This window comes from Dreissena polymorpha, chromosome 14 (assembly GCF_020536995.1).
Source record: "Dreissena polymorpha isolate Duluth1 chromosome 14, UMN_Dpol_1.0, whole genome shotgun sequence".
Lineage (NCBI taxonomy): Eukaryota > Metazoa > Mollusca > Bivalvia > Myida > Dreissenidae > Dreissena > Dreissena polymorpha.
In genome coordinates this window covers 38,363,422-38,369,929 of record NC_068368.1, presented here as the reverse complement: position 1 = coordinate 38,369,929, position 6,508 = coordinate 38,363,422, and positions in this window count along the sequence as shown.

Genomic DNA, 6,508 nt, shown 5'->3' with positions numbered 1-6,508 from the left:
CATAAATGTACCAAACACTTCCACCTACATAAATGTACCAAACACTTCCACCTACATAAATGCCTGATAAACACGTATAAGACCTGACATTTAAGGTTATTACTGTGCTACTTAATGGGTTACATACAATCCCGGAAATACCACTGCACGAATTCATTTAAAAGAAAGTTTGAGAGTCCACCTTAGAAATGGTTTTATCTCACGAACTCTGACAAGCATCGGATATCTGATTATTTAGCTTCAGTCCCCGGTTTATTTATCAGCGTGTATTTCCGATGATCTTTGTTCCGTTCCGGATGCTGATACATGACCTTTCCATTGGCTGATTATGCTGTTTTTCTTTCTTTAGATTTATTTGAGAATTGACCTTACATTTCAAAGCAAATCTGCGTTTTGAAGGAATACCTGTAATGCCGCTTTATGCAGCTCTTTCTGGTACCTCCTTATATGTAATGCAGTAAATATGTTAACTGTTATTATTTTGAAATTATCCAACGACTACCCTCAACAATATATAACGTAGCGGTGCTTAAATAAAAACCAATGCAGCCTTTGCAAAATTTATTATACATATAAGACAGTTTGTCTCTTTGCAAGCGAATGCCTGTAGTCGTCCGGCCGATCTTCATTACGGTGAAGCAGTTTAAATCCAGAGAGAAAACCATCATTTACGTTTTCTAAAGTGTCTTAATATACGTTAATTACATAATTCATTGAAATTTCAATAATTTCGTTATGTTATTTTTGGATTTGTGTTTTTCCTGCAGTGCTGTTATTGTTGATTTTGTTGAAATCAACCAAAACAAATGTACTCTGTAAGTTTATAGAGATGTTAATTAAAGTAAATTAAAGTAAATTGCCATTTAATGAATAACGAAACGTTACCTAGGTCTATTTTAATGTCACCAGTGTTATTCATCTACCGAATATTTACCTCTGGGTACCTGTATTTACCTTTTATAACATGAACGTTTAAGCTAAATTGTTTTTTACAGTTGAACGTATCAGTTGAAAGAAACATGTGTTATATATTATTATAATGTTTGCTCATTTTGATGTTAGTATTGTTGTATGACTTTTGAAATAAACAATCATTATTTATAACTTCAAAGACACTCATTCAGTGGAAAAACATTTCATTAAAAAAACATCCGGACTTCGGATGCTATATACAGCCACGCATCAAACTTTATTGACTTTAATACATGTAAATATCATAGCCAGCGAGAATCAAATCAATAAAAAACGGCTTATCAATTAATCAATTGTTTTTACGGTCTCGTCACAAACGGCGTTAATGTATTGTCTATAGGAATGATCAAACCATACCATCTTAAAGTTAACCTATCTGATAAAATATCATACTCATGGTTGACATGATTGCTAGAAAATGTATTCCTTCAAATATTGACATTGAAATAGATGTGTCTATGATTAAAATCGTGTAATTATAATTAAACAAATATGTCATGTCACATCTGTTGCTTATTTTATTTTTCAGCCATTAAAATTCTTAAGAAACGAAGAAAGACATAACTTAATTTTGTTTGTCAATAACACGATACTTTTTCATTACGATCTGTTTTATTTACATGTTTCGACTATAACGATGTGTGTGTGTGTTTGTAATGTGCCGTTCGTTTAAATCATGTCATTAAAACATTAATTTACCATTATTCTCATAACAATCTCGATTTGTATATATTTTAGAAGTCGCTTAATTGGCATTCGTTTTGTCACCTTATATTTAAAAAAAATCGGCATCCTGTTGTTGATGTAACGGTATGTTACAAAACATCTTTCATATTTACAAATGAAGAACAGCGTATTCCTCAAACACGTTAACATATTTTCAAATTAAGCAACTAGTTTTCATAAGAAAGCATAGATTAACGCATGTATATGTACTTGTTTTCAATTACATAAACATTTCGTCTATGAAGAAAAATATTTTATTCATTTAAATCAAATAAATACTCAAAATCAATAAATATTTGCAAAAAGATTGCCCGTTAAAATCAGTGTTCTTTATGGCAATAGCCAGCATAGTTCGTGACAAAAAGATTGCCCGTTAAAATAAGAGTTCTTTATGTCAATAGCCAGCATAGTTCGTTACAAAAAGATTGCCCGTTAAAATCAGTGTTCTTTATGGCAATAACCAGCATAGTTCGTGACAAAAAGATTGCCCGTTAAAATCAGTTTTTTTTGGCAATAGCCAGCATAGTTCGTGACAAAAAGATTGCCCGTTAAAATCAGTGTTCTTTATGGCAATAGCCAGCATAGTTCGTGACAAAAAGATTGCCCGTTAAAATCAGTGTTCTTTATGGCAATAGCCACCATTTTAACGCAAGATGTGGTAAAGTAATATATATTGAAATATAAGCAAATACTTGGTTTTAATTCTTTTGTGGCACAAAATAGTCCATTTTCAACCCGGCAACGATATCTATACTTAGAACATACGAACACTAATTGTTACATGAACATGTGTTAAATATATTGTCTTGCCATAAAAAAGACCTTTTTGTATCTTGTTAAATCTATGATACCAGACCACATATAGCGTTGAAAATTTGGCTACTGCTATAAGGAAAATTGATTTATGTGTTAACTTTATTTTTCGAAATATGTTACGAAATATTTGTTGATTGTATTGATTTAGGTTTTTGTTTAATTATTTCCAAGAAATATGCTGTGTATGAATTATGTTATTAATTTCAAACCATGTATAATATATTGATTGCGATTGCATAAAATAAATAAGTCCAATGTTTTGATCATTTTACTGCTTTTCGCGATTACTCATTTGAATAAAACATTCCGTTAAAAATACTTACATAATGAGACATCATTACAACGCAAATTATTTTTTTAAACTCATCTTCCTATTCACGAAATGTTTCCCATGTGTGACAAAAGGTCTGAGTGTAAACGAGCTGTCATGGTGGTCAACCATTTGAAACATTAAAAACTTTTTTTTGTTAACCGTTTACTTTCACACAAAGGCCATACGGACGTATAAAATAAAGATTAGTATATCGCAAAATCGAACGACGATAACAAAATATCAATATTAAGATGATCTCTTAATACAGACTCAGCACACTTATATAACATTGATTATACAATATTAAATAACGCGTGCAGTAATCAACACAATCTATAACAATGAAATTCATGTTTATTTATTTTAAATCAGTGACTAAATCAAATTGTTAAAATAATGCAAGAAATACACTTTCAAAACTACTAACCACGTTCTGTTTGCTATCGCCGCCCGTACGCTGCAAACCAAACATCATTTTCAGTGTGTTCCTATGTCATAGCCATAAAGAATGCAATACACCCATCAAACTCATTTCTCAAGTAATCAAGAACCTCTATATAAGGTTGATGTACCACAGCGTAATTTTACTGTGTAAGAGTAGTATAACCCTGTATAATAAAATTGATTAATACATTTTTTAATCAGAGCTTAACAACATATTTCAAGATACGAGGAATCATTAAGTACTTTCTTACCTTGTACAAACAATGACTTCATTTAATTAAAATTCTTCTTCACGCATACGTTATATATACTTTTTATCAGCCGCATCTGCTGATCGTGCGTGTGGCATGTCGCTATATTCTTGAATTCCTATTAAATGCTGTATTTTACAAATGGTTATATTGTCATCTGTGTAGTAATTTAGATAATTAATTAGAAGTTGCAGTTAGTAATTGTACAACTGTAACGGATTCAAAACGTGTATATTAACAACGCCAATATGCATATCTACAGTAATACATGTCTAATATTCTGAAATAGAAGGTGATCAACACTGCGTTCAATAAAGGAATGATACAAGTCAAAGAGAAATTTCTATGCAAAGAAAAGCAGTAAAAACATGTCATATGTACGGTATAAAAGTACGCGTTTTAACCCTGGCATGTGTACTTAATAATTCTTTAACAATTGTGCACGCAATCAACAGATTCAGCACATCATGAAAACCGATTTAGGATTATAACTATTTGATGTGGTGTTGTTGATGGCTGTTTTCGTATGTGTGTGTGTTATCTGCGTGCTTGTATGTACGCATATCCTGCTTTTATACTTAGGTACAGTATATATTTAAGTTTGTATAAGCGAAGAAATTGTGTTTGCATATTGCCCATTTACACATATATGTTAATTGGTATATTAAGTTAAGCTTGAAGTTCATTGTCTCCGTCACAGATATGTCTCAAATAGAAAATGTATGTAGATATAATTAACTCAAAACAGTAGTTATGAATTTGATGCCTGCAGAAAACATGATTTAATTAAGCGTGTTAAGAAACATACACTGCAAACTGCCATCTTAATATGTCAAATACCTTGATATAGCTAGGTTGATGTGATGCCATAATGAGATGTGTCATCTGCTAAACAAGCAATACATATTTTTTTTTAAAGCGTGAAGCGAAGGTATTGAATATGTTAACAGTAACATAACATTCTGCCGACTGTAAAAAGCATGTGCTTTGGTAGGGAAAAAGTATTTAAATATATACCTGAAATCTAAGAGTTGAACTTAGTTACTAAAATAAACGTTTGAGTTCAAAATAAATACAAACAGTCAAATAAATGTTGTTGTTTCTTCAAAAACATCATCAAAAGTATACATATGCATGTATTTGTTTTGAAATTTTATTAAAATGTGTTTGTTTAATTTGAACAAATAAGTATACAATTTAAAAATTTATTAATATGTTTTTTAATTTAAATTTTAAGTTTAACAAGGACAATGTAAGCATAATTGCAAGACAAAGTATTCATTTATATAAGAATAGTTACTGTAAAAATAGCAACTTGTTTAACATTGTCCTGACTGAGTCAAAATAAAATCAAAAAACATTTCTTAACACTTTTGTTGATTAAGACATTTTATGAATTGTTACATTATCATGTTCCTTAAAACATGTTTATCGTTTGAAACGGCTAATCAAGAAACAAATAAAGAGGCGTGTTTTCTCGTAAAGCATCTTATATTTCAATCATGTTTCTCACGATTTCAGTAATCTTCCTATTTTAATTTAAAGGGATCTTTTCACGGTTTGGTAAATTGACAAAATTGAAAAAAGTTGTTTCAGATTCGCAAATTTTCGTTTTAGTTATGATTTTTGTGAGGAAACACTATTACTAAACATTTACCATAGTCCAATATAGCCATTATATGTATATTTTGACGATTTGAAAACCTTAATATTATAAAGCGTTGCAACGCGAAACGATTGAATAATTTGGAGAGTTCTTTTGTTGTCGTTTAAATTTACGAAACTACGAAGATTGCTTATATAAGGTATAACATACTAAAACTGTGAATACCCGGCGGAATAGCCGAGAGGGCTAATGCGTTTTTACTTCAGACTTATTCCAGGACTCCGGGGGTCACTGGTTCGAGCCCTGGTACCGGCTACTTTTTTTCCTTTTTAAAATTTTATTCTTGATTTTTTACTGGAGCATTCAAGATCCAATGTTTACATTTATCAATATAAAGCATTTAATGACAAACTTCAAAACATGCCAAAATCAGTGAAAAGGCCCCTTTAATTAGTAATGTTTCCATACATTTCGAGGTTTCTTAGATTTAGTTTCGAATACATTTTCATCTCAGAATAACTTCCATTTCAGTCCGAAAAACGTATGAATATTTTCATTGCACATTGGACTAAGAAATATTTCTTAAATGATCGTTATAAATACACATTTTACCAAAGAATGTTCGTTAATGGGTTCAGATCAAATCCCATTCCACATTGATCTCAAGATGTATTATCTAACAATAATGATTACTAGACTATTAATACATTGAACACATTATTTTTTTAAAAATCTTTGTAAATTATACACTGATGTTGGATTCCGATCGGTATTTGCATATTGTATCCTTTGAATGGATGACATAATTCTTAGAATTCAATAAATATTTTCGTTTATCAAGGCGACATTGTTTTCTCACATGACGTCGCAATTTATTAATATTGTTTCCTATTTTGAAATTATAATTTATTCGCACAACGTTTTACCTTGGTTATGTGTCAGTTCGTGCTTATTCAAAATAATCTTTGATAAATCAATTTGCAATGCAATAAATAAATGGAAACAATACATGTACTTAGCATTTATATTTGAACTTTGTGTTCTTTATTATAATATCATTATGATAATGTGCAAATATAACTACATACTATCTGTTTTTGCTGAACAAGTGTTTGAAAAAATAATATGTCTAGGGAGTGTTTATATACTTTTTTAACGGGATTTTTTAACCGACGGAAGCACATAATCCAAACATCCTATTCAGCTTTTTATTTGTTTACTCATTTTTATAAACCTCGATCTGAAGTGCGTACTTTCCCATTATTTTCTTACGTACGCAGTGTTTCTGTGTATAGATACAATAGAGGGACAGTAAGTGTTTCACGATTTCTTACCAAAGGTTGCGTTTAATCTAAATGAGTATAGATTTATTAGAGGATA